The sequence below is a fragment of the Phalacrocorax carbo genome, chromosome 2 (assembly GCF_963921805.1).
Source record: "Phalacrocorax carbo chromosome 2, bPhaCar2.1, whole genome shotgun sequence".
Lineage (NCBI taxonomy): Eukaryota > Metazoa > Chordata > Aves > Suliformes > Phalacrocoracidae > Phalacrocorax > Phalacrocorax carbo.
The window spans coordinates 125654358-125682017 of NC_087514.1; the positions used below are offsets into that span (position 1 = coordinate 125654358).

At 45.0% G+C, this 27660-nt stretch overlaps 1 protein-coding gene across 5 annotated transcripts in view; it reads left to right on the top strand.

Annotated features, from left to right (window-relative positions):
• Positions 1–647: 647 nt before the first annotated feature.
• Positions 648–27660, top strand: part of THRB (thyroid hormone receptor beta) — a 179736-nt gene continuing 152723 nt past the window's right edge. For 2 of the 5 annotated variants that reach the window (XM_064444259.1, XM_064444263.1), the window contains exon 1: positions 13587–13833. The gene's annotated coding sequence lies outside the window, so the exon portion shown is untranslated. Of the gene's footprint in view, positions 663–13586; positions 13834–13903; positions 14077–27660 lie in introns of those variants that run through there. The other 3 variants (XM_064444258.1, XM_064444262.1, XM_064444265.1) reach the window with 2 other exon arrangements.

Genomic DNA, 27660 nt, shown 5'->3' on the forward strand with positions numbered 1-27660 from the left:
CCCGAGCCCAGGCGATCTTAGGCGGTACCGGTACAGGGATGGGGCGGTACCGCAGAGCCGAGCTCCGAGCTGAGCAGCCACAGCCTCCAGCGCTGGTCTGGCGCTTCGTTCGTAACCGCAGAGCTTCCCGCAGCACTCGCGCTCTCGTTTACCGCAATGAATTTGCCGGCAGCTCGTCCCGGCAGCCAGCCGGCGCCGTGCTGCGGGGCCGGGCGGCGGGCGGGGACCGCGCGTCCCCGCGGCTGCTCCGCCCGGCGGGACCCCCACCCCCCCCGGCAGGCCTGTGTCCCCCCGGGCGGCGGAGGGGGGCCGGGGCTCCCCTCGGGCCGGGCCGGGCCAGGCCGCCGCCGGCAGCCGTGTGTGGCGCCGCGCCGCGCCGCGCCAGGCCGCGCTGCCATGACAGCGCGCAGCGCCGGGGCGGTCACCGGCCACCGCCGCCGCGCCGGACGGCCCCGCTCGGCCCCGCCGCTCCCCGCGCCCGCCCCGCTGCGGCCGCCTCCCTCCCTCCCCGGCGGAGGGGCGGCCGCCCGCCCGGCCCGGCCCCGCGTCCCGCCGCCCCCCCCCGACCCCCCCGCGGGGTCACCCGGGGACAGCGCCCGCCTCCCGCCGCAGGAAGCGCCGCGGCCGCCCGGCGCCTCCCGCTCGGCGCTCGCCTGTGGCAGGTGAGATTCCCCGCGACCCTCCCCGCCCCCCGGCCGCAGCGGCGGGGCCGGGGGCAGCCCCCCGGGCCGGCGGGGCCGGAGCGGCGGCGGGCTTGGGCGGGGGGGGGAAGCCCCGCGCGGGGGTTCCGCAGGCGGGGCGGGCCGGGACCCGGGGCCGCGCTCCTCCGCCGGCGCTCGGCCGGGGCGGCTGCGCACCGCCGGGGATGCGGGCGGCCGGACCCCCCCGCAGCCCGGGGCCCGGCCTGCCGCCGGGGCGGGGAGGCCCCGGTATGCGGCCCCCGGGGAATGCTGCTCCCTCCCCTTCCCAGCCGTGCCGGGGCTCCCCTCCCGGCCCCGGGGCTCCCCGCGCTGACCGCGGGTGCCAGGACCGGGCTGGAGCTGCAAGGGGTAGCCTCAACTATTCAGCGTCCCCCGGCCCTTCGGTTTACCTTCGGTTTATCAGATGTATTTACTCGTTACACGGGAAGAATAGTAGGCTTCAGGAAGGGCTCCCTCGCGTTTGTCGGTTCTGCAGAGTTCACCGCTTTCCCTCACCCCTGGGTGCTGCAGAGGCTTTGCAGGAGGGGCCGGGCTGCTTCCCAGGGGCTTCGGGCGGCTCGTTCTGGGCGGTGAGTGCCGGAGCGCTGGGTTCTGCTGGGCTGGTGACACGGGAGATGGCTGGGGAGCGCTACGGCGCTCAGGTCACGGATGGCAATGTCCGTGTAGGGTTGTCATTCCAGATCATAGTCTGTGACCAGCTGACAAATGGCGACAAAAATTGTAAGAACCTCTCTGTGAACGTAGTAACGCTGCTTGTAAAATGTACTTGTGACTATGAAGGACAGTTAACCAATATTGTTAAAAAAGCAGGCGCTACTGGCCTGCTAGTCATGTGAACCCCATACTTTATGGAAAAAACACACAGTTGCATAGCGTGTTCTGTGGGATGCTTCTGCAGGAGAGATGTAAACAGCCTAACACAGAATACCCATGATGTGGAGAATACAAGACAGAGGAATATGGAGAAACTTATCCTAAGTCCTGCAGCAACAGGTGGCAGAGCTGAGAAGAGGCTGCATGTCCCTGCTCTCTGTCTTGCATCTCTGCTATAGTGCAATCTTCCTCCGTTAGGGGCAGAGCTTCCTCTCACCAAAACAGTTGCAAAATACTGTCAGCTGCAAGGACAGCAGGATCAGCTCTTGCTTACTATGGCTGTGATAAAGAACTGAGATTAATTTATGATTATTAGAGTAGGAAAGCACCTCTGGGCACAAAAAAAAAACCCCAAAACCGAAATGTCCCTGTATGACCAGCAAAGCAGTGTTCTGGTAAGGAAATCGGGGCTTTTCTGGGTCCAAATATTGCTGTATGTTGTGAGGTGACTGCTGTCGTCACAGGATGCTCTGCATAGGTCGTGCAGCAAGGATTGGCTGTGCCCTGGAGCGATGAGGAGGCGGTGAAGAGCAGAAAGAGCCTCGATGAAAAGAAAGTACTGTAGACCATATCTATAGGATGGTCAGATGACAGCTCTTTCACATGTTAAAGATTTTTTTTCCCAGAAACTATACCTGAAAGAAAATAGTGCCGGAGACTGAGGCACTAAACCAGTTGAAAAGGAAAGCAGGAAGATACCATGTAGTATTAAAAAACGTTAGTAGAGTCTATCTATACAAGCAAGATTTCCAAAAGGAGTAAGACTTGGTTAAGAATTCAAAGCACAACAGCACGTTGGGCTGGAAAAGTTTAAGGTCTTGGTCTTTTTCATTGAATCAATAAACATAAAATGAAAATATACAGCTTCTAATATAAACTTACACTGAGAAGTTGAGATAAAACTTGAACAGGATAAATGAGAAGGCGTTGTTAGTAAAAAAGGCTTGGGAAATATTATCAGGATTTATTAGGGAAATAAAGAAAGACATATTGTCTCAGATTTAAAGAGGAAATCTCTTAAAAAAAAAAAAAAAGAGGCCTAGTAGAAGAAAGAAAGGGAACCTGCTAATACAACAGTGCTTTGTTTTCATGGAAAAAGCTGAAATGGAAAAGTTTTGAGAAAAAAGACCGGGGAAAACAATGAAATCCAAAAAAATGTCTTTGATAATGACAGAGACCTCTTATTAAAAAGAAGTTGAAGCACTCCAGGTAAAATAAACGTTTCAGAAGGTAATGCTGGAGTTAGCTGACCAGCTTAGAAGAGTCAAACAAAAAAGACACAGGTTAGTATTACTCTGAAAGCAGCTTAGATGGAAGAGATGAGATGATACATTTATTTTCATCACATGAATTGTTGAGATCTGGAGATCAACCAGCATAAGGCACAAGAAGAGAGGTAGCTTGTAGAAAAGTTGTAGAAAAGGATTAGAAAAAGAGAGCGGGACACAGAGCGTAAGTTGGTAGCTGAACTGCTACAGACCTTCCTGGAGAGTTTGATTCTGTCCTTGGGAACTGCGGCCTACTTTTGCTATGTGGATGGCAGGTAAAACTAGAACCCCAGACCCTGAGATCTTACTGTTTGGTTTTCTGGGCAAATGAAGATGCACTGGAGAAACCTAAGAAATTCTTGAATGTGCTAAGGGCTGGTTTTCCAGGAAAGGAGAAAGGGCTAAGCAGGAAAAGGGCCAATACAGAATGGTGAATCTGCCTCAACTGGGGGATGTCAGAGGGAAGGCCAGAAAAATTAAGGAGGAAAAACTGAAACTCCCTTATGGGGCACTGCAATCCAAGGGCACTTATAGGAAATACAGATTTCATAATAATCTGAAAGAAAAGCAAAAGATGGTGAGGTGGTTTCCTGGAAAGTATTACCAACCAGAAGGAGCGACTCTGATAACGGTTTAGGTTCAGCAGCTCTTGTACAGCAGCACGTACGCAACTATGAGGTATGGTCTGTTTCAGGATGTCCCTCAGACACGGGAGCAGCTATCTTGTACCAAGCTGGGCCTTCTAGGCCATGGCAAAACAGTGTTTTGTGTAAAGAAAGGGGGGCAATTACTGGTTTCTTCATCCACCCGAAGGAAATGTAGCACTTTTAATGGGGTGTTTGCCATTGTAACAGAAAAAATAAACCATGGATAAAAAGGAAAATGCAAGGAAAGATTTTGTAGATAGACAGAAGTAGCAAAGTGGTGCAGTTACGAGAATATAGGCAGTTAAGAAAAGTCGTGGCATAAATAAAACAAGAGGAAAACCAAAATGTATGGAGTAAACCTCCTGACCTTTCCAGGTCAACAAAGCAATTCAGCCACATTTGCAATCAGTCATAAATAATGGCAGTCATTCTAACAAAAGATATCCTTACCTTAGGATACATCCTGACATAGATCTTATGCTTGGGTCTGACCTTGGCTTCCTGAATACATACCAGTCTGTTTTTACTGTTCTATAAAGTTCTTAATACTTCCGTTACAATTCTTCAATTTGCATTTCAAAAAAATGTGCTATGGAAGTGAAAACGTTAATATAATTCCCAATCAGTTAATCTTCTGTACCTAAGAGTTTAGTAAAATCTAAGGGCGAATATATGAAACCTCTGAACCTATGAAACCTGAGGAACTATGAAACTCAAGCTGGGCTAGAGGTGTGCAGAATCTTCTGAAGATTTCCTGTTTTGTATATAAATGGATTAGTAAATAGGTAACAGGAAGAAGAAAAGGATCCACGCAAAGCTTTTGGCGTATTAGCTAAAACCCTGCAAATGTCTGCCACGTGGTGGCTGTAATTCAAATGAGAGACTGGGGGCTGTAGTACTGAGTGCATTATATAAATGGTATAGCGAATTTTGTTATCTTTCTTCTGTGAATTAAAGTTTTAGCTGTAGTTAATATATGTTAAGAGGTTCGGTCTAGCCATTTTTGGAAAAAGGCAGAATACAAAAGCCCCATGGTTACTTCAGAGAGATGTTTTGCTTCAGGTTTCTAGAGTCGGGTGCAAAAGAAACCCTTGACTTTCTTCTGTATGGCTAGGTCCTGGTGGGTACCCTTGATCAAGCTCATGGTAAAGTAAAACTTGAGGAAGTTTACCTGTCCTCCTGGTGAAGGTAAGGAGATTTTTGTTGAGAGGTTTGACTTCTGAACAACAGGTGACCGTTTCATGAGTTGAGGGAATGTAATACTTTGAGTTGAGATGAACTGATGAGATCCAATTCGTGAACTAGCCAGCTGAAGATCAAATGGCAGAGAAAACCGAGTGACTAAAATAGATAGGAAGAAACTTGGAGGGTTCTGTGTCTCACCGTTGTAATTAAAAGGGCATCAGAGTGGAAAAAGTTGGAAGTAACTTCGTGACTTTGGCAATAGAATGTTGTATAACACCACCTTCTTACCTTTGCTAATATAATGGCAGGGTAATAAAAAAGTAAAAGGGAACAGTAAATAAGTAAAGAAATAAATTATAAAATAACCAACTAAATAACTAAGTATAGTGAAGTGGGGACCACTGTGTTATGAAATTGCAGAACAAGTGTACATCTGGAATAGGAAACTCGAAACCTGCTTATGTTTGTGTACATTTTGTTCTTCTTTAGTCTGGCCAGGTATATAGATTTTAGTTCATTTTTTAAATTTTTAATTACTGGTCTTCACAGTAAGGATGCATGAATTATTTACCGTTTTGAGATACAATAGGAGATGTACTTAGGATCTGAGATCTGTCCAGTCCTCTGGGCTTTAGTCGGATGATCTCATTAGATTCAGACTCGCTGCAGTAAGTCTAGAAATGTGCAGATGCTAAACATAATGCAGAATTTTAATTATTGTTTACAGTTAATTAAAATGCTATTTTTGTTTGTTTTGCCTCCCTCTGGCATCTTCAAGTCCTAATTAAGTCTTAACTGTGGGTGGTGGGATTAGGATTGGCAGCGACACATACCTCAAACGGCCCACCAGCACCTATGGCTGTACATGCAGTAGTACTGCAGAAGCAAACATCACATTCTTGAGAAGTTAGATAAAGGTCGCTATTGTTCTCACCGCCAAGATTATTTTTATCACATTGTCAACATATTTGTTAATGTACAAACATGCAGGTGAGATACGGAACACATGAAACTCATATAAAAGGTGAAGACTTTGTACATATGCGAAATCAGAGTGCTGAAGATGAGATGCATAGAAAAATTCTGAAGGGGAGCGAGTGTTCGCTTGACAGATTAAGGAACTGGCTGGCGCTGTTCCTTGCGGTGAACTGCTTGGTGACATTTATGACACCGAGAAGGAAAATTGGTGAGCAAGTATCATTAATTGATGTGGTTCAAGGAGTGGCTATTTGGCACATTTCTATGGAGGTGGCATTTCAGGTACATAACCAGATTGTGATTGAGGGTTTGGGTTTGGTTTTTTCACCTATAATGTTCCAGTTGTTTCAGAGTACAGGGAGTTTTTTTTGGCTTAGAAGTGCTGCTGTAATTGGTTTCTAGGGCTTTCTTGATTTGACCTAATTGGACATTTTGAAAGGTTGCCAAAGTATGGGGTAGGATTTTGCCAGTTTTCCATCAATGATTAATAAAGCTCATTTGGAGGATCAATTAAGAGTTCCAAAAAGAAGATTTTGAACTGGAATTGTTATAAAACCAATGAATGCTATTTTATCAATGGCCATTTTTTAATGCTGAACGATGAAACATGGCACTGTAATGAACAGTAAATACGCATATTTTCTAGAGGATCTCCTCCAGATGATTATCATGTTGTATCAGGAATTCTGTAGCCGGGGTGGAGAAGCACTTTCATTCTGTTTTGTAATTACATCTTGGGCAAAATTCAAGTTGTTTCTAAAAAATCATTAGACCATTAAAAAGTGGTTTCAACAGGTAAGATTTCTTCAAAAGATTATTTCCTCTTCACGGTGCTAAAAGTGCAAGTGCCAGCTTTCTGAAAAGTCTTTAGAAAGAACAAATGACTGCTCTTGGTGTGCCTGAAGACCTAGTGAATTGAAAGAAATGAAGTGATATGTTTGGAGGGAGGAAAAGCAGGGATGGAAAATACGCCATCATCAGTTTCTAATCATCCCCAGCTCCTCCCCAAGTTCTTCTTTTTATAAAGATAATTTAAAAACAACGTGCAAGTTGTTCAGCCTGTCTCTGTGCATTTCTAATTTGTTTATTGCCCTGGTACATGAATATAGATTTGGCAGATAGTTTTTTCTACAGTCAGAGGGCTGACTAGAGTGGATAAGTTAACAAGCAGGACGTTCCTGCATGTTGGAATTAGCTAGTTGTCTGTCTCATCCATTGCTTGTTTGTTCATGTTTTGCTCATTCACATGTATCCTAAAGAAATGAGATACCCAGCTATTACAGTAGCGCCAGATTCTAATTTGTTCCAGGAGTTTTTAGCTGTGAGTCTGAGTGCACCAGGTGGGATCTGTAGGTTTTCCATAATACTTTTCATTGCATTTGGGTCATAATTAGCTTTTTAGTTTCCATGTTATTAGGTTTTGGCTGATCGGGTAACTGTAAAAAAGTATAGCACTGCCGAGTGCTTTGCTATGACTTGCTCTACTTACTCTTCAGAAATCAAGCAAGAGCTTTTACTGAAGTACTTCCCTCTGCAAAGGCTGATGTGCACTGGGTAACACTGCCACTCTGCTGCGGCACATTTATACTGGGTAATGTCACTTGAAAAGCCAGAGTTTTGACTAAACTTGGCAAGTCCTACAAAGAGAGATTTTTCAAACTGGCCTCCAAAGCATCTTCTGGTATTCCTGGCAGATCAGGTTTTCTAGGGGAAGACACTGCTTTTTCCAGGTACTATTAGCATAAGTATCACAACATGAAGCCCATAATCACACTCAGAAGACGCCTTCCTCTTGTATGTCAGGCAAATCGTGTTTAAATTGGCTTTTTCTGAAATATGACTGTTGGAACTGTACCAGCGCTATATATTACACTGGGCAGGTATATATACTACACTATGTGCTACACTTGGAGCAAAAAATGGCAACAGCCATTCTAAAATAATAGAATTGTAGCACTACACCATTCGCTATACCATTATAGCATTTCTGCTAGCACCATGGTAGTATTTCTCTTCCATACCTTTGAAGAGAACTTAGGAACCAAAATAGTTCAGTGAAAACTCTGTGCATGTCTCTGAATTATTCCGGAAATCCAACTGTGACTGGATTCAGGATGAAGAGGTAAAGTGATCTCCTTCACTCCATGTTTTAGGCCTGCTAAAATAAAGCTTAGTAAAATACTGTGGAAGCAAGAGATGGAGAATGAATGGAAAGATGATAGTGCGTTATTCTACATTTTTCACTTACTGAAACGAGTAGATGTCCTCATCTTCTCCAGAGAAGAGATACCAGGCTTCTACGCTCTGTTCTAAGCTTAGTAGAGAGATGTAATCTCAGTTCCTGGTTTTTGTTATTTTTACTTAGAGGTGGAGGTTGTTTCCCAGCATCTCTGTTTCTTGCTATGTTTTCCATACTAATGCTCACTTATGAAGAACAAATTGGTTTAGAATACAACGAGCTGCACGTTCCCTCGATTAATACACCCACCCACCTGGCAGTTGAGCTCCATATGGTCTTAGATTAGGAATGAGAGGACTTGCAAAGATGTTGCTTCTGTCAGGCCTCCAAAATCAAGCCTCTCCCCAGTGGGTTTTAGCTTTCCCTCAGAGTAACCCAGTTATAATTATTCCAACTGCAGGAGCCTTTCCAAGCCCTAATCTTTTAACTGAAACCGCAGTGGTTTGGGACAAGGGATCTGGTTTCAACAGGACTTCTAGTCATCTTCCCACTCTACCTTCTGTCAGAGCTGCATTCACTCTTGCTTTGATTCTTCTTGAAAGAGATGTCCCTTACACACTACTGAAAGGGAATTGTGTGCAACGCCTTTGGTGCTGTCCCACCCTTTCAGACTAGAGACTTTTCTGCAGGTCAGTTAAATGCCATTTCTTCTTGCCTGATGGGCTGTCCTTACTGGTGCGTCCATCTCACCCTTTGTCCATCCCATTCAGCATGAAGGAAAAGGCACAGCTCTGAGCTAATGAAGCCTGTCAATTGTTATCTAGTTTTGTCATTCATATTAATTTATTCATGTGGAGTTGCTTTTGCTGTGTATTTTTGTGAAATTCAAACTAGGCCCACTATGATTTTTATGGGATGTGGAGCCGTGATTTGGATCATAAAAATTTTCATCATGGGTGGCAGCAGGAATGGCCTTGATCATCTCTTCAGAGCATAAGAAGTATGAACTACCGGTTTTATTTACTCTGGTAGCCCATCAGGCCTGGTGGCCTTTGACTGACTCTGACGAGTAGAGGATGCTTGCGGAAAGGCTGGAAGAAATAAGGCCAGTGTAGGATTTCCTAACTTCTGGCAGTCGGAGGTGATGGGAATTTCCTGAGCCAGAGATTTCTCTGGATTGCATCATCATGTTTACTAGCCATCGATAGACTTATCAACCATAAATAGTCTGATCTGTTTTGAACTTTCTTGAACCTCCACACCATCCTCTGATGACAGTCCAAATAGCCTTTTTTAGTAAAGCAGATTTTGCAATAAAAAGGAGAATATGCACAAATTCCTACTTAGTCTAGAAGCCTGCTTCAGCGTAGGAGGGCTAAGACTGTTTTCTCCAATACATTGTTGTTGCAATTTAGAAACACAGATCTTAAAAATATTTTTCAGTGATAATGTAATCTTGCTTTTTTGCTTTCAGTTCAGACTTTTTTGCCCTTGTTCATTTGGTTTTGTGGACCGAGCAGTAATGTCCTGTGCCATGTGCCTCCCTGCATAACTTGAAAAAAATTCCCTGCTGTGCTCTTGCATGGAAAATCAAAAACTGATATGAACTGTGCATTGGAGGTTAGATTGTGCCTCTAGGTTTGTTTCTCTCTTTTTTGCTTTCCTTCTTGGTATTTATTTTTCTTTCCTATTTGTCTCGACTTTCATTCATTTCTCTTCTCACACATCCTCTGTGGTTCCCCTTGAATTCCAACGGCAGAACAGAACTGGATCTCTGTGCAAAAACAAAGTATTATTACATTAGGTTATTTTTAGGTTCCCCAGAAGCCTTGAAACAGACATATATTACACTGTATGGTAAAATGAAAATCGAAGAGGAAAAGAATTAAACAGTATACAGTATTAGTGATTCAGTATCAGTTTTTCACAGGAAATGGATGTTTGCCCCAGACAAAGACTAGAGGATGCTGGCCAAATACCTTCAGTTAACACCAAAATGTCTGGAAGTCTTTCATGGCATTTAGAGACGATTGGCCTCAGCTATCATTAATAATAAATGGAAATTAATCTGAAGTAATTGTATTCATGCAATGCTGGTGGCTTTGTTATATGTATAAGCACCGGTTATTGGTGATTTAAAGAAGGACCCACACAGGATGCTTTCCTGCTGTGCTGGCTCACAACTGGTAGTCTGAAAAATGAAAAGGGACATGTACACTTCCCGCTTTCCACATTCCTTGTAAGGTTTTTAAAACAAAATGATTTGGATTCCCTTTGTCCGCCAAAAGGTGAGGTTCTCATTTAGTCAGCAAACTCCAGTGTGAGCTTATACTGCTGACGCTTTCTGCTGCTTTACCATAACTTATTTACATCTTCAATCGCCATTTTCCCATGCAGTGCAGTAGATGCTATTTCAGAGGACTGAGGAAATAAGAGGGCTGAGAAATTGCAAATAATAAGAAAACCTTAATGTTTCATAAGAACTTCCTTCAGAAAGTGCTTAGGGGCTCCCTTTGTCCACCAAATAATGTGTGCTAGGTGGTCGAGTGATTCAGCTGCTTCCTTAGCTGGTGTTTCATTGCCTGTGCTATCTGCCTGCTTGTGTATAAACAAATTAGTAACACCCCTCCTCAAAAGAGAACAGATGAGGTGTGTAATACTTCTGAGAAACACGAGTCATTTGTATCTGAACTGATTTGCCAAGTAACCATTTGAAAATTAAAGATCCACAGGGAAATACTGTCAAAAGAACCAGTGACAAGGAAATCTGTCAGTCAATGGCAGATGCAAGATGTCCCTTACAATTAGAAAGCCCAGCTGAACTAAAGTTCTGCTTTGCCTACCCATCCCCAAAGTATGAAAGCCAGACAAAAAATACTTCGGAGGAAAAGCAAATTGAAAGCAATAAGGGATAAAAACTGAAATCCACCAAGGTACCAAGTTATGTCTTTGCATTAACATGCAGAAGAAAAAATACTGTTTCATTGACAAGAGCCTTATGCCCTGAAAGACATACAGATTCTCTTCCAGCTCATCTCAGAGCTGGATTACATCCTATGCACTCCTGGTCCAGCTCTCGGTCATTTGATGAGGCTGGTGTTAGGTTGCTTTTTAACTAGAGGAAGGTTCTGTCTCCTGTATTTGTGAACAAAGTCACAGCCCGTGGGTAACTGCTGTAGTGAGAGCTTATGCCTGTAGATGACCTGAACTTCTGTTCTCAGGGAGGAGGAAAATGTTGTCATTACTTTCCTGGCTGTACAAACTATGTGCTCCCTCCCTCCACTCCTCCCTCGCTCATTAGTACCGGCTCCAGGTCAGGCAGGACAGACAGTGCAGGGCTTCAGAGGCTCTTCTGCATGCCCTGAACCCCGCCTCATGGTAGATCTCTGTGTAAGGAAAGAGTTTATGTAAACGCATGGTAGACACAGCACATCCCTGGTAGCAATGAGGCAAGCAGAGATTCCCTCAAAACTCCTGAAGGGAAGAAGAGGTTCTCTCTTTCTGCCAGGTTGGACTGGTATTTCAGGCACCGGTGGGGGCCATTGATAGTGAGAAAGTCAGAGAGGGCTTAGCGTCCTGGACTGCCTAAATCAGGGGCCCTCCGCTCCACCGGTGTCCACACCGCGCGCTGGACCTGAGCAGCTGTACTGCCCTAAGTCCAACCACTTGACTTGTTACCGAAATGCTGTTGAGTTCCCTCCCATTCCTTCCCCGCTTCTGTCCTCCTGCACATGGGGGACTTACAGTCCATATGTGGTATCATCTCCTGGCCGAGCAGGTGGAAGGGAGACTGTTCGCGTGAGGACCCGGGAGCATCTGTCCTCACGTTAAAACAAAAAGTAGGTGGCTAGAGGAACCGCTGACGTGACATAGAGGATACTCTGCTGTATCTCATCCGCACAATGTTTTGTTGCTTTGAGCTGGCATTAGAATATACTACAGAGCCGTACCTCTCTAGTATCCACAAATATTTGCCGTGGCCGTCAGTGAATGGCGCTAGGGATCGGTTTCATACGAGGAGGGTGATGACACATTTTAAGGCTCCCGTTCTCACCGTCACATGACTTTGTGTCCCTGCGTTTTAGTCATTTCAGAGCAGTGCATCACCACCCCACTGGCTCACGCTGTGCTCTGTGTTTAGCAGCACATATTTATGACATGGGGAGTGAAGAATGAAGTTTAACTCATGTCCTTAACTAACCTGTAAGTGAGGGATTAACTGCCTACTGCATTCTTTTACTAAGTATTAATCACTTAACATTGTTTTCATTTTTTTTTAAAAAGCCTTTTGCTTCCTTAGTGCATCAGCACACAACTTGATTTGAAACCACGGCCTTTGAGGGGCTGCTGACACATTAGTCACGCCGTAGCTGTTGTCGGCCTGACAAGGGACCTGTTGTGTTACTTTCTGGGTGAAGGAAAAACTACATGTCGATGGGCTACAGCTCAGCTATCAAGGTTTGCTCTTGCTTCGCAAACCTGTCTTCCTGGCTGTGGTAGAGTTAAAAAAATAATTACAAGTTTTTCAAAGGATCACCCACATACACATGGTATGAGAGCTCTTTTCTTTGTTGGTTTCATTTTATTTGTACATGACTCACTCTTGGCAAAATGAGTGAGCCTCATGAGCCTGTAAAAATTCTGTTTGGATTAAATGATTTGCATTAAATGATTTATAACTGCAAGAAGGGTTTAATATTCCTGTAATTCCTTAAGGAAAAACAAACCGATCTTATTCTTTCAAGTAAGTATTGCTTTCACGCCTGTTACTTCAGACGCCATCTTACTCGCTCAAGCTGATAGCTGTTAATGAGACTCCCGGTACTTCTCCTTCCTGGCCTTCTCTGCCTCATGAATTAGAGATGGGTGGTAGGGATGCACTGTCATCCTTTCCCTAGCACATCCTTCCAAGCGTGACTGAAGGCCGGGGAACACACGGCCTCCCAAAACCGCCTGCCATGCTACAAGCAAGTAGCAGCGTTTCTGCTGGGGTGAGGCACAGTAATCATGTTTCCGAGACTCAATCCCCCCCAGTTTTGTCGGCCGGAGGCCCATCAGCCTTCGTTTTCCTGTTGGAGCGAGCGTGCTGGTTACAGCCCACCTCACCCCTACCGACTCTGGCGTGGGTCGGCTGCTTGCAGAGCCGGTGGCCTGCGCACCCGCCCTCACACCCAGCCCCAGCGCTGCGCAGGTTCCCTGAACCCAGGGGTGCGGGGGCACGGCGAGAGCCCCCACTCGGCATCCCTGCGGAGCTGGGACCCCCAGGCACCTGTGCCCGCCGGAGGCCTGCTGGCACGGCGCGCCCGCCACAGCCTATCTGGGAAGCAACCGGGACAGCCCGGCAGCATGCAGAGGGTGCCATCCAAAAGCCCTTTGACTGCGTGTTTGCGATAAGCTGCGGCTGCCCTGGGTACCAGCTTCCACAGTCTGAGGCGCGGCCTCCGCGCCTACGGCAAAGTTGCTAACGGAGGCCGCAGCCTTCAGCCTCTGACCACCGGGGAACCCTCCTCCTCCTCCTCCTCCGCCCGTGCCCCTCGGTCAGGGCGATCCACGGCCGCATGTTGCGGCGTTACCGCCGCGGGATTTTCATTTCCCCGGCAGAAAAGCGCCGCGGGTCCCCCCGCAGCCCCGTCCCCGCACCCCGCCGCGCCGCCCGGGCTCGTGAGGAGAAGGGGTGACGGTGACTCGCCGGCGCCCCGGGGCCCGCCCTGTCCGGGCGCCGCCCGCCGTGCGGCGCAGCCGGGGGGATCCCGGCCGCCTGCGGGCGCCAGCCCCAGCGGCGCTACAAGTGGCCGCCGGGGGCGGTTTCGGCTCCGGCTCCGGCTCCGCCGCGGTTTCCCTCCGCCCCGCGCCCGCCTCCCGGCGACCCTCTCCGCGGCGCGGAGGGGCCGCGGGGCGCGTTGCGTAACGCTGCGCTCCGCTCCGCCGCGCGTCGCTCGGGGCGGCGGGGAGGCGAGGCGAGGCGAGGCGAGGCGAGGCGAGGCGGGTCGCCGCGGCCGGAGGTGAGCGGCGGCGGCGGCGGCGGCGGGGCGGGCGGGGCCGGGGGGGCGCAGCGCGGCGTGTGCGCGGCCCCGCGGGAGGCGGCGGCGGCGGCGCAGGCGGGGGGAATCCAGGTCACGTCCGCAGCCAGACGGCGGCTGGCGGGAGGGAGGCGGCGAGAGGCACCGCGCCGCGCCCGGGCGGGCGGCGAGGGGCGCGGGGCAGGCGGGCCCCTCCGCTCCGCTCCGCTCCGCTCCGCTCTGCCGGTAAGTCACTGGGGCTCCCGCTCGGCGGAGGGGGGGGGCAGCGCGCCCCGGCCGCAGGCGTGGGCGGGCGCTCCGGTGGCGGGCGGGGGGTGTCGGCTGCGCAGGTTGGCGTCCCGGGGCGCTGCCCACCCCCCGCCGTGGTCGTGCCCCCGTCCTGCGGCGGGGGGGCTGCGGAGGAGGGGCGCCGCGCTCCCCGGCCCCTCGCTATATTTAGCCCTCACCGGCGGGGAGAGCGGGAGAGCCGTCGGGGCGCCGGCAGCGCGGCCGCGGCATCGGGGGCGGCCCGGCCCGGCGGGGAGGGGAACGGGAAGGGAACGGGAACGGGAACGGGAACGGGAAGGGCACGGCGCGGCGCGGCGCGGCGGGAGCCGCCGGTGTTCCTTCCCGCGGGGGGCGGAGGGGGCGGCCGGCGGCGTGCGCCTCTGCCGGCGTCCCCTTATTTATTCATGCTTGCAGCTATCGGTGGTATTTTCCCGTTAAGAGTTTATCCATTGAAGTTTTATATGACTTTCTAAAGCAACAACAACAGGAATCCGCGAAGTTAAAGAGCCAGATGTGTTAATTGTTAACTAAATATAGAAGAGGGAGGCTTGAAAGCTGCCGGGGGTGAGTTGATCAGGCAGCGTAATAAAAAAAAGAAGGGAAAATTGTCACCCCGAAGAAGACGTTTGCCGGTAGAAGCGGCCGCACCTGTCGGGGTGAGCGGCAGGAGCCCGGCAGGTCCCCGCTCCCCCGAGCCCGCTTTGCGCTGCTGCGATGCGGGCGGTGGAGGGAGAAATGCAGGTTAAAAATGCTGCGATAGATACCAGCTCTGAGTCAGGAGGGCGAAGGAGAGACTTTTATCAACAGTATACGCGTGTTCCTTTTATTATTTTCACTTAAGACAAAATTCGTACATTCAAACTGTGCCATCTGCTAGCTACAGTAATATATTTAGCTTTTATTTACAAAACTTTGTCTGTCTGTAAATATACGTTTCCATAATTGATAGACGGGATCTTTTTATGGAATGATTTGTTTTCCCTTTACAGTTCAGTACTACTTGGGTGTTGAGACACTTTGCTAGATTTTCTGGATCCTGAGTTCCCAGCTCCAAGTTCTGCATAAACATTTGAGGGGAAAAAAAGATCCAGAGCAAAGGGTTTGTTCTTTATAAGACATTTCTGTAGTGAAAAGGTAATTTTCAAGAGACTATCATCATAATCAATGAAGTTGCATTAGTTAGCAGTATTTGCCTTACAGTGAGAGGCTTGAGTTCTCTCTCTTACTTTGGACTGTAAATAATATAACCATTTAAATATATAGCCTTTTTTAAAGTGAAGAAGCTGGACTAGGCCACTGGACAATACAGCCCTTCATTTTCTCATGGAACAGCTGTTTAAGGCACAATAACAAAAGAATTTTGTGAAACTGGATATGCCTACTTCCTTCCTCACAAGACTTTTTTTCCCCTTTTCTACTAACTGGCTCAAAACCACCCCTCGTATTCGTTCCGGGACCCTTAAATTAGCCTCAGCCTTCCTTCAGTTTATTTGAATCAGTGACCTTTGGATGAGCTGGGGTGTTCCATTGTTAGTTGCTAATGGTGGAATAATCTAGTCCTGACGTACCAGTTGTGAAACTGAGGGTGCTGCTGCTGGATGGTTCCGAGGAAATTTAAACATCCTATGGCTCCATGTTGGAAGAGGGAGGATGTAGCTGTGGTTTGCATCGGCTTTTAACTATGTGGACTCTGATTTTCAGAGCTGAAAGGGCTGAAACCAAAGTCTGTTAGAGCTGATGGAAAAATCTCCCATTGATTTTTAGTGGTTTTGGATCAAGTCTTGTATGAGTTAGTGTTGAGCACATCATGGCTACTCCAAATTGTTCAGTGCTTTTGAAATTCTTTGCATATCCAAGTCATTATGTAAAGTCAAATTTATTGTGCTGTCTCCTTCTCCTGTGTGGGAATGTTCTTCTGCTGAGTAGAAAGGGGTGGGGGTGTGTTTTTGTTCACTCTTTTATATGCTACAGCATTAATTTTATTATCTGATCATTTCCTGTTCAGCGAGGACAACATGTATGCTTTTTCCAAATTCCCATCCCAAATGGGGGATTTTAGAAAAAAGTTATTCTGCTTTCGCTGAAGGCTGCTTACCCTGCAGACAGGTTTCTTCAGGTATTTTTCAAAGAGTTTACAGTGGTGGGAGATCTGAAGTCGTGAGACATGCTTTCTCTGATGTGCATATTGTACTTCCCTTGTTCAGTATATGGTTGTTTGCAGCTTTTTTTCCTTTATTTTTTTTTTCTTAAGGTGAAGGGGAGAAAGTTTTTGGTGATAACAGGTCCTGGTGTTCCATAAATAAGCTTGCAGAATAACACATACCTGTGGTAGGCATGTAGGCATATACCCTCTCCTGGCTTCCCTGTTGTTGATGATGAGCAGGATTTTTCCTCTCGGCTATACGTAAAATCCCAGCCAAGAGAAAAGTAGGGAGGAGAAGGATTACTAAACTTAAATCATGGAAGTTTGTCAGTTTATTGTCTAGTGTAGCCTGTCTTGAAACTTGATTCTATTTGGAAGGGAATCAAGAGATGAAACCTCAAAAAACCCACCTGATTTGAGGCAGGACATCCTCCAGCAAGAATCTCATTTGCTACCGGAAGGGTGAGACCAGGAATTTTGGCTCCTTGGAAAAGGAAATTCTGGAACTTATTATCTCTCCTCCATCATTTTCGGGTTTACTGATGTGTGGATTACTAAAAGTTGAAGAAGGCAAAAGAGGCATGCATTTGAAAGAAGCTCAGGTAAATAGCCTGAGATGAGGGAAGGCATAAGAAGGAAGGTAGCACAATTTCTGTGAGCCCTCGTGTCTTGGATTTCCTTGTAGGACTTGGGAAGTGCTATTTCTTCCAGGCAAACTAACTTGTTCTTTGATAGGAGATGGCTGTCATGGCAGAAGGCAAAGCTGTACTGCAGGATGCAGGGTAGCAATGCAGAGCTGTGCATTTCCTCTGTCTTGTCCTTTTGCGTGCTGGATTTCCAAAGCACATGAGAATCTGGTGTCTGGAGGAAGGGAGGGGTGCTGCTGGTGCACTCTTCACCTACCTGCAGGGAACGAGGCGGCACATCCACGCTGTGGGTTTCTAGAGAGTATGGTCAGAATCTAAGTTTGTGAATTTTCTGTCAGGAAAGGTCAGAGGACGAATGGGGAAAGATTTCTTGTGGTATTACCACAGTTCATCTTTGTTCCGTCCTTTCCAAATTTCAGAAGTGGCTACGTATGCAGTCCGAGAATCTCTCCTGCATGGCCCCATTCAAATAAATACATAAATGCCATTCAGTGGCTCTTCAGGTTTAGGGCAGCAGAATTCTGCTGTCACAAAGGTACTTTCCTCCTTCTGTCTCCTTAACTGAAGTAAGGCCTCTGAGTGGTTGAAGAAGTCTGTGCTGGAAAATGCAGTATAGGTATGTTAGTCCGGGGGTCTGCCTGGGTTAATTTATCCCATCAAAGAAGTTAGTAGAATAATTCACGTGGCCCTTAATGTGGCAGTACTGTTTCCGATGCTTTTTAAACTTGTCATTGTGCAGTGGAGAAATACTCTGTCTTCTCAGGGATGAGATAAGATTTCACATAGTTTACAGGGATAACTAAACAAGCAATGCACGTGTTATGAGAACCTTTGTTATAAAAATCAAGGACAGACTATAAATAAACTTAATTTCTGCGTAAAGATAAAGAATTGTGTTTCTTCAAATCTCTGTTATTTCATCAGTTGTATGTGGTCCAAGAGGACATTTTGAATAAAGTAATTGAATCTTGCATAAGTTGTTTCTCTCATTTAATTCACAACACGTGAATGAGATCATTTCCATTACTCATCACAACTACTTTACTTTAAACATGGTTATGGTAGGGGGACAATGCAAGTAAAAAGATCGGTTGGAAAAGTTGATTCTGTTGTTAACCTTTTCTGTTTATGGTTACACTGCTGGAGTGCATGTAACAGCCTGCGACTAGACAGGATGAAATTGTAAGCAAATAAAATGGCTTTTTGAAATATGAAAATTAAATTCTGTGTTCAATTCTGAATGCTTTTGGTCATAAAAATTCTCATTTTACCCTGACCTATTGTAGCTGATCAGAAATTAAAAGTCCTGTGAAACCTAAACCAACAAATTAGTCAAAGAATAAAGGAATAAACTGCAGTTTAAAAAAAATTACTGTGTATCCTCAAGTGGCTTAAATATATCGAATTGTAATTTTACTGTTGAGCTAAAATGGCAAATACTCTTATGCTATAATTAGATTATACGCATGAAAGCAGTGTGATCATTCTAGATTGCAGAACTGTTCTGTGTCCTCTGGTGAACCTAACCTGATAAATTAGGGTTCTGTTTTCCATTGGAAGAAATAAAAGGACTGATTGTCAAGCTGCCTAAAAGTAAGGTAGAAAACAGTGAGAAGGTCAATGTCTCTTCAAGTGAATTTCAAGTCAAAATGTAAGTCTTTCCTTTGCTGGGAGAGGAGGGAGTGAAGTTGGTGCATGTAGAACCAAATTGCTTATATGTATTCATACACAATGCATGCTGTTGTGTCTTGGATAGAAGATCATTAATTCTGCTCACCTGCTAAGTATTTTTGCCTATTCTAACACTGATGTTTGAATGCCTTCTGGATTAATTCGTGGGAGTTGGTAGGTACAGGTACAGCACAATGTTGCCTGACTGTAGGATGTGCTTTGAAACAGCTGGGGTGTAGGAAAATAAAGGAGCTCTTTGAAGAAAATTAAAAGTACTTTTCAACTACAGAAGTAGTTGGATCACTGGACAGTTGCTCGGTAACTGATATCTTAGTGACACGCATATGGATGGGCCATTTTTAAAAGATTCACAAGAAAAATGTACTGTGGGTAAGAACAGCTGCTTTCATCACCATTGCAATTTGGCTTCCTTGAGTCATGTGTCATGTTTGCTCTCATTATCTACATCTATACAGTGTTCTTGAACTCTGGGCCTTTTCCTTTCTCATGCTTCCTGGATTTGCAGACCTTCACATCTTTCTTCCACTGCCTTGGTCTTGCACCTTGGCCTCCTTTAGTATACTGTTGATGCTGGGCCTCCCACCCATGACTTTGCATTCTTTCTCTCAACGCGGTTATGGCGGCTACTTGCCATGTGCTGGAGCCAAGCTGTACTTATGGAGTGCTGCTGCCACTGCTTCTTGGTTTCCGACCTATAGAAAGAATGAGCACTAATAAATTAAAGATATTTCTTCTTTAGCATTGTTTTTTTCCTCTGGCCTTTAGCACAATCTTATCATTCCTGGTCCCTTTTCCTACCTCCTTGGAACTCTTGACAGGTAGGGTTGTCTTCATGTGACATCATACCATCTGTTTTCTAGCTTTACATTAAAATAATTTTATTTCCATGATTTATTAACTTATCCCTGGCTCTTTTAAAGATTTCAAATATCTTTTAAAAAACAAATGGGTGTGTTTATGTGCAAGGTGCTTCAAAGTATGATTAGGAACTGTAGCATTTCTGTGTAAGGCTTAGAATAACTTTGTTCATGGCTTCAGGAAATGGAAGGATTTATCTTGAGCCTTCTTTTTTAAGTTAGGTGTCTTACTTTCCATATTGGGTTTATTCTCCTGAAAAAGATAAGGTGAAACACATAACCCAATTAGATAAACAGGGAAAGATTCTGTACAGAGTTGTATGTGTATAAACTCAGAATATACATGCCCATGCACATACACATTAAGAGTATTAGCCTATAAAATATTGGTGACAAATTTCATTTTTAAAGCAAAATAATTACTTCCATTAAATATTAAAGTATAATTTTATTTCTACAAATACAGAGAAAATTACATCCAGAACACAGAGTACTTCCCATGCAGCATTGAGCTGCATGTATTTTATGTTGTACCGGTTTCGCTGATGTGACTTACTGAAGTGGTTTGTTTTACTGAAGTGCTCTGAGTGACCACAATAAAACAGCTTAGTTGGGCCAGAGGGCTTGGATCAACTGTTTAACTGCAGAAGTTGTTTGATGATTAAGGTTATAATGTCAAGCACTAAGGAAAAGAAATACCAGAATTAAGGTTGATTATACAGCCTTGATTCAGATATCTTTGAGTAGATGCAGTTAAACTAAGGTTTAGAGTCCTTGGATGGTACTGCTTCACTTTTCAGGGTGTATAGCATTATGTAGTAAAAACCATGTTTGAAAACCTCAGCTCCTAATAATTTCATTTGAAACTATGAAACTTCGGGACATCTGATCCGAGGGAATGCCATTGGCTACATAGAATACAGGGAGCATGTGGTCCTTGCCTCTAAATTGTACGCATGTAACAGTAATTTGTTCCTGGTTATTATGAGTTCTGAGTTGAAAATCACTTAGCTTTGCACCATGAAGGGATCAGACCTGATTATCCAACTTAGCATTCAACTGTTGCAAACTGTTCAGCTTTTTTTTTTTTTCTTTTTTTTTCACCCCAAAGTCCCCTGCCTTAGACACTTCACACTTTTCTCCTTTGCGAGAAATAGGACGGGGATGCTAGAGACATTTTCTTTCCTTGAAGAGTCCTATGCATGGAGATGGCATCCTCAACCTCATTTCCCCATAGGATGTCCTGTCAGTTGCCCTGGTTGCTGAATCTGGCAGATGTGAAAGGCAGCCTCCACACTGTTGCTGTTGGCAGAGTGGGTTGCACTGTCCTTGGAGTTTTCTGCTGCCTGGTTCCCTCTGACAGGGTGGTCTTGCCACCAAAAGGGATAAGTCAGTGACAAGAGTCCTTCGTGCCATTGTATTGACCAGACCCTACGCTTTTGTCTTCTCATCCTTCTGCATTATTGAGTGTTGGGCTCTTTGGTGGTGGTGGTGTTTGGGGGTTTTTTGTCCCCAGTCCCACTGCCTTTTTGCATCTCCCTCCCTTGCCGCCACACTTGGCAGTTGTGCTGCATAGGTATGTGACTCCTGGCACGTGCTGTGAGGCTTTGTCAAAAATGGTGATAGCCTCTGAAATGTATGAAGTCTTCTTTCTTGCCAAGTAGGTTGCTGCACAAGATATCGTCTTGATGGCATCTGTCTTCATTTCCATTGAACTCTGGGAGAACCTACAGACTACTCTGAAGGCCTCCTGGGAATCCCTTTTGCTTTCATCCTCTGCCCAGGGAAGATGAATCTCACCCAGTCACTTTGCCGGTAGGATGCAGGGAATGTGCTTGCAGCCATTCTGGCCATGCCTTTCCAGTCAGTGGATGGTGGGAGTATGTTTTGTGAGGCAGCAGGATCTTTTACTGTGATCTCTTCAAGAGGCCCCGCATCAAAACACAGTTTTGCAAAGGTAGAAGTGCGTTCTCTGCTAGGAGGTTAGGCGTGGGTGGGAGTGGTGTAGCCTGGGGCAGGGAAGTGCTGGATTCCCTAATTCCCGAGTGAGTGAGGGCTCTGGTCATGCCCTCTCTACTGAGCTGTTCCCTGAGCTAGCCCTCCTGGTCTCCCCATCCTACCTCCAGTGGCATGGATAAGATGGTTTGCTTTGGAGTAGGCTACTTGGGAGGGGGACAGCTAGGCTAAGGTACTTCCCTCCCTCTGCTGCATCATCTCCTTCTCTCCTCTGCTTTACTTTCTCTTTAGGACAGATTGCCCATTTCTTAAATGGGCCTATGTGTTTTTTTTACTTCAGCCCTCCTTTTGCGGCACAGCTCAGAGTGCTGTCAGTGTTCACTGTTTATGGTCAAACCTGGTTATGATTGAACCTGTCAGCTGAGTTGTGGAGTGTTCCCACATTTTCTCCCCGGCGTGCCTACTAATAAATCCTTCATTATCAAGCCCTTCTTTTGCCTTCTTCATGAGAGACAGAAGGGGTTAGTGCCCAGTGGCCAGCTTTCGGGAGCGCTCTTGTTGGCGTCTGTTGGCGAGGGGCTTTCATAGCTGCAAACCAGAGGCCGTGGAGTGGACGGAGCCTTCCCAGCCCATCCAGGTCGTGGTTCTGGTCTGATGACTGGAGGAGGAGGGTCAAGCAGACTTTCCCCTAACTGCCCCAGAGCAAGGGTTGATGTGCCAGGCAGCTGCTCTCCCTTGGCCTCTCCTCCTTGGCCCCAGTCCATCTCAGTTTGCCGGACTGCAGTTTGGGGGGCAAGGGGCAGGCACTGTGGACAGCTGACTGGCAAGGGGGTGAACTTCTTTGGCTGAATGGGCTCTTCTAGGGGGGAGGGCAGACCTGCCCACACTTGTTTCTGCAGCCAGGACCATGCCTCTGCCTTCAGGCTCTGCACTAGCTTCTTTACAGAGCCTGTTTCCTGGCGTGGAGCTATGTATATGGAGAAACTTATGTATACATAGCATGCTTCCTTCTGTTTGCAGGTGTCTTCAGATCTTCTGAAATACATGATAGCTGGTAAATTCAAGAATCTGAATGAAACAAGTTTTTTTTCCAAATACTACAAAAATGTTTGTGGAGCACAGATTGCCCAGAGAGGTCCATCCCTGGAGATATTAAAAACCCAGGTGGACACGGTCCTTGGCAGCCTGCTCCAGGTCACCCTGCTTGAGCAGAGGGTGGACTAGACAGTCTCCAGAGGTGCCTTCCAGCCTCAGCCATTCTGTGACTGAAACTTTCAGAAAAAGTTCATGTTGAGATGGGCAGTCTGATTTGGGGATTTGCAGTTCACTTGGTTAGAGATGAGTGAAGTAAAAAAAAATTTAAGATAGATTCATTTAATGGGAACTGTAGAGCACATTTTAAAAATAAGCCTGTCTGCCAGGCTTGCCCATAATAAATTCAGGGGAGTCAATAAAAAATTATGAATTCATACTAAAATAACAGAGAGCAAATCTTAATACTTCTGTCTACACAACTTAAGTTGCTCTGTAACTTTAAAAAGTGCCCTAAATGCATTTTCCATGTACACATCAAAGTTGTGAGCTTACTTAGAACCAGAATTTGTGCTATCACCGTTGCACATAAAGGGCCAATGCTCAGGATCACTGCCTTTGATCCCATAGAATGAGTCACATGGGCATAAAAAGTAGCCAGGACTTAGCTGCTGTTTAGGAGTCATTTTCTGATCATGCTTTGCTCATAGAAATATAAGTGTAAAAAGCCAAATTTACATAAGCAAACTACTCTATGAAACCTTGCCCTCCCCTCTCCCTTGACCATTGCTGCCCAGTTTGGATACCAGAGCTCTTCCAGAGATATCTTTCTTGGGCTGCCTGTCTCTCCAGCGAGAAACCCAAGTTTTGAAAGCAAGAAAGTGGTGGAATTGCAGCCACAAAACCTGAACTCAAGCAGACAATCTTCCCTCTCCCATTACTACTACACCCGCTCATGAGGCAGCCCTGTGGGGACCAGTATGGACGCTGGCTGGCAGCCAAGGCATGTACCAGACATCTCCTTACCTTTGCTCGTAACTCAAGTTCATCCACAAATGGCAGCTGAAAATTCATGCCCATAATACAAGTTCACATCAGTTTAAACTGTGTTTTGCAACAACACTGCAGGCTTTTTTTCTAAAAGCTTTCTATTTCTCAATGTTTTTTACATATTTTATTTCCTCAACTTAGTAGGACAAGCAGGAAGGCTCGTCAGCAATTTACCTTGGAGACAGAAGGCAAAGGGGAAGTGGATTGCTGACAGGATATTGCTCGCTGTCCGGGCAAGCATAATGTGCAATAACACAAAAAGCTTGGACTCCCCTTCGTGATGTTCAACTCCAAGCCAAGTTATAACTTGAGCACAGTTTCTTCAAAACATGTCTGTGTAGATACAGCTGTAGTCCATTTTGATGACCATAAGTCTGCAGCTGAATTAATTAATTGATGGTGCAAGAAAGATATTTAGAGGCAGATCTTTACCACTCATAAGTCCACATCTACAAGATCAAATCTACAGTCTGATTAATTTTTTAAAAAATGTTTTGTTACTAAGGGTATTCTGATCCATCATGCCGAATCTTGACAATATTTCTTTAGGTCTTGCTCCTTTAAATAGCTTTGGATGAGTGGAACATCACGTACTTTTGCAAAGATCTCCTGAAGTCAGTGAAAGCCCTTTGTGAACATGGGCAGCTGAAAGAAGCAAACGCATTGTGTGCCCTACACAGTCGTGAGCCAGTCTGTGTTTGGGAAATGAGAGTAGTAGAGTATTACTGTGTTTTCTTTGGAAAGTAATGTAATGTAAAAGAGCTTGAAACAATTTGCAAATTAGGATTGTGAAAATATCAATATAATATTTTCTTCTTTAAAATAAAAAGTATTTAAACCCAGAAAGAGCAGTACTCAGGAAGAATTTCAGAAATTCACCTTGGCAGATGTTGCAAGGTATGGGATAGAATAGGACTAAGCTTTACCTATTGCTGTGTGAAGGTTAAGAGCTGCAATCCCTGTTAGGAGATCCAAATTTCACAACACTCGGGTGATGGTGTAAGAGGAAGAAGGGTGTGGGCAAAACTACGGAGTGACATATGAGTAATTCAAGACCTCACCTGTTTTCCCATCTGGAGAGCAGGCCTAAGTGGGGAAAGCAGATGGGCAGATCAGAAGTTACACTTTAAACGCTTACTTTTGCTGAGCTTATCTGTATTGAGGGTAATCTTTGGGGATTCATGTTTGCTGCATGCTTTTTGTATTTTTGGATGGATGTTTTTTAATTGAGTCAGAAAAAAATGATGTCTGTTGTTATTCCTTCTATATTCAATATCGGAACAGCAAATCTGAGCTATGAGGATATAGCCATCAGATGCCAGCAGTCTTTGTGATACTTTAATGTTAATTTACCTAAGATACATTTTCTTCAATGAAGTTTCTAGTAATGAACGAGCTACCTTTTTAATAATATCAAAGGGGTGGAATTGCTGCTAATTTTGATGTGAAAGAGTCTTGGTGAGTAGCAAAGGCAGATTATGACCTTAAGTAGTGCCCGGAAGTGATATGTCAGGAAAAAAAAAGTTACAATCTCAACAGTGATTTTTGAAATTAACTCAACATTGTGTATTTTTTATAAATACACATCTTCCTGCGGTGTTTGAAATCAGGGGCCGGGACTCCAAAATGAAACTTATTAAGTACAGCTGAGATTGGCTTCAGTGGTTATTACTGCCTGAGAAATGAGCAGGGCAAGAATAGAGGGAGGTGATACAAGCTTAATATTTTCCAAAGTTCAACAGTTTTATGAGCAAAAGGATCTGCTTATGATGTTTTTCAGATAGAAATAAATTTATCTGCAGTACTAAATTTAGAATCAGTATACCCAGCCATCTGCATCTGTATATGTCAAACCTAATAACTAGATTTAGGGATTAAATTTATACTGTGCCCCTGTTTGTTTTTCTTCAGACTGTTGCTATACTGCTTAGGTTTTTTTTCTGATGTAATGTGGAATTTCATCAGTGAATTTTGTTGTTTCTTGTTTACTGATATCTTTATGAAAAACTTTTGCCAAGTTTTTGAGAACTCAGCTGAGTCCTTATGGCTTTATACACCAGTTAGCCAGTGGTATTGATATCTGAAGCAATTAATGCTCTTCCCTTTTTAATCCAAGCTAATGTGTTTTAATCAACATTAGGTAATTCAACAAATATAACACATACTTTCATACCTTTTGAACATTTTGTAGATGAGTAGCTGAATTTCTGGTAGTAAATCCATTATATTTTTGAGTCAATAAATTTCACTTTCTGTCAACACTGATCTTCAAGTTATGTTTCTGCTGAATTACCCGTTGTTAATTAAGAATAATTTTACCACTTTGGTTAACATAAGAAATTGGGACATTATTAGGGTGTTGGCCTTGATGTTTCCATAATAGGTTAGCTGCTTTGATCTGGCTGTGTTGACAGGAAAAGTGGGTCTTCTGCTTGGACGTGTACAAGAAATATGTGTTTGGTTAGACTTATCAAATTGGAGGAAGTAACTAGAATCGGTAAAGCAAAGACAGGCACAGTAATAATAAAAAAGGAGAGAAAAACTTAAGCAATACAGGGTCATGCAGAACACTGGCACTTTGCTGATATAATTTCTGGCTGTAAAGAGCTCGTGACGTTACCCTATGGCAATCCCAGCTCTTCTCAGGTTTGTAGCATGTTTCTATGGCTCACATAGGACCAGTCCTACAACGCTGTGTTCTCTTTTGTGTACCCCTCGTTATTTATTATTTCTTCTAACCAGAAGAGATTAAACAGAAGAGATTTCAGGGAGGAGTTGGAAAAATAATAGAGGGAGTGAAAAGAAAATGACATTAGTGTAGTGAAGACTGCAAGGTGTCTGCATCTGTATATGGAGGATGCGTGTCTGAATTGTCTGGAAGTAGTTGTAAAGGTAACTGTAAGAAGTGAATGTGTTTTTTTTTACTTTAACAAAAGGATCACTTACTGGAAGGGATGAATCTAAGACTTTGGTTTGTGTGTGATGGTGTTATCTCTTGGAAGTGATCAGTAGGAATCTAAGTTGCGTAAAGCACCAGCAGCTGTATAATATGGAATGATACAACTTTGGTGGGATGGGAGATAAGCAGCTACTGAAGTCCCCTCTTGTATGATTATTTCTGATAGTTGTGACTTGTTCGGGTTTTGAACGCTAAATAATGCCTTTGACCTAATTTAACTCTAGTATAACAACATTGAGACTATGGACCATTTACATCATGAAAAGAAAAATACTCACATTTATGTATTTCCTATTTTTATTGTAATATTTTTTCTTAATTAAGTGCTTGCAATAATGTAAAGCAAAATACAGCAAAAATAGGTTTCTGTTGTATTTGCCTAATGTAGGTGTGTACAGTCTTGTAAGCACCATGTAACATTTTGCATTTTATTTCATTTTCCCTTTAAGCTTCAGACTGATAGTTAAAGTGCCCTAAAGAGGTCTTTACTCTAGTTGAAGTGTTCCAATTGCACTTATCATTTTTTCCTCTTCCTTTTCTTTATGGTAGTGTGTTAAGTTTTGAGGCTTGTTGGGGCCATCTTTTCTATTACGGTCATTGGCAGCTAAAGCCACTCGGTGCCTTTTCAGTGATCTTAACAGTCATCACTCAGCCAAAAAGTGAGGAGTACCTCGTAGAATTGCATGTTACGTCCATATGTGACCCTGATTCAGAAGTGTAAGTGTCTGTAATTTAAGAAACTTGTAGGACAGGTTGTGTGGTTGGCCATCTCACTAGCTGTCTGGCTCTCCTCTAAAAAATGCTGTTTAAGTTGTTAAGACAATTTTTTAGACACTTGTGATTTCAAGTCACATAATCTCAGAAAACCTGAACTGTCAATAACTATGTGGAGGTTGTAGATTGGTCGAAGCACAAGAGACTGCATTTCAAGACCAATATGCTAAGAGAAATACACAGGGAAGAAAGGGGAAAAAGCACCCCCATCTCCATGTCAGAACTACCAGGTTTCCTATATGTTCCTGTAGTTTCTTGGTACCCCAGCTGGGCAGCCCGCCCCAAAAGGTGGTGGCTGTACCCCACCCTGGATGGAGGTGTTATGGTAAAACTTCAGGGCTTTTCCCAACTTCCCCAAAAAATCAAACGTGACTATTTCATCCTCATGAAAATGTCAAATGTATCCTGGCTTCCTTAATTTCAGAATGTAGC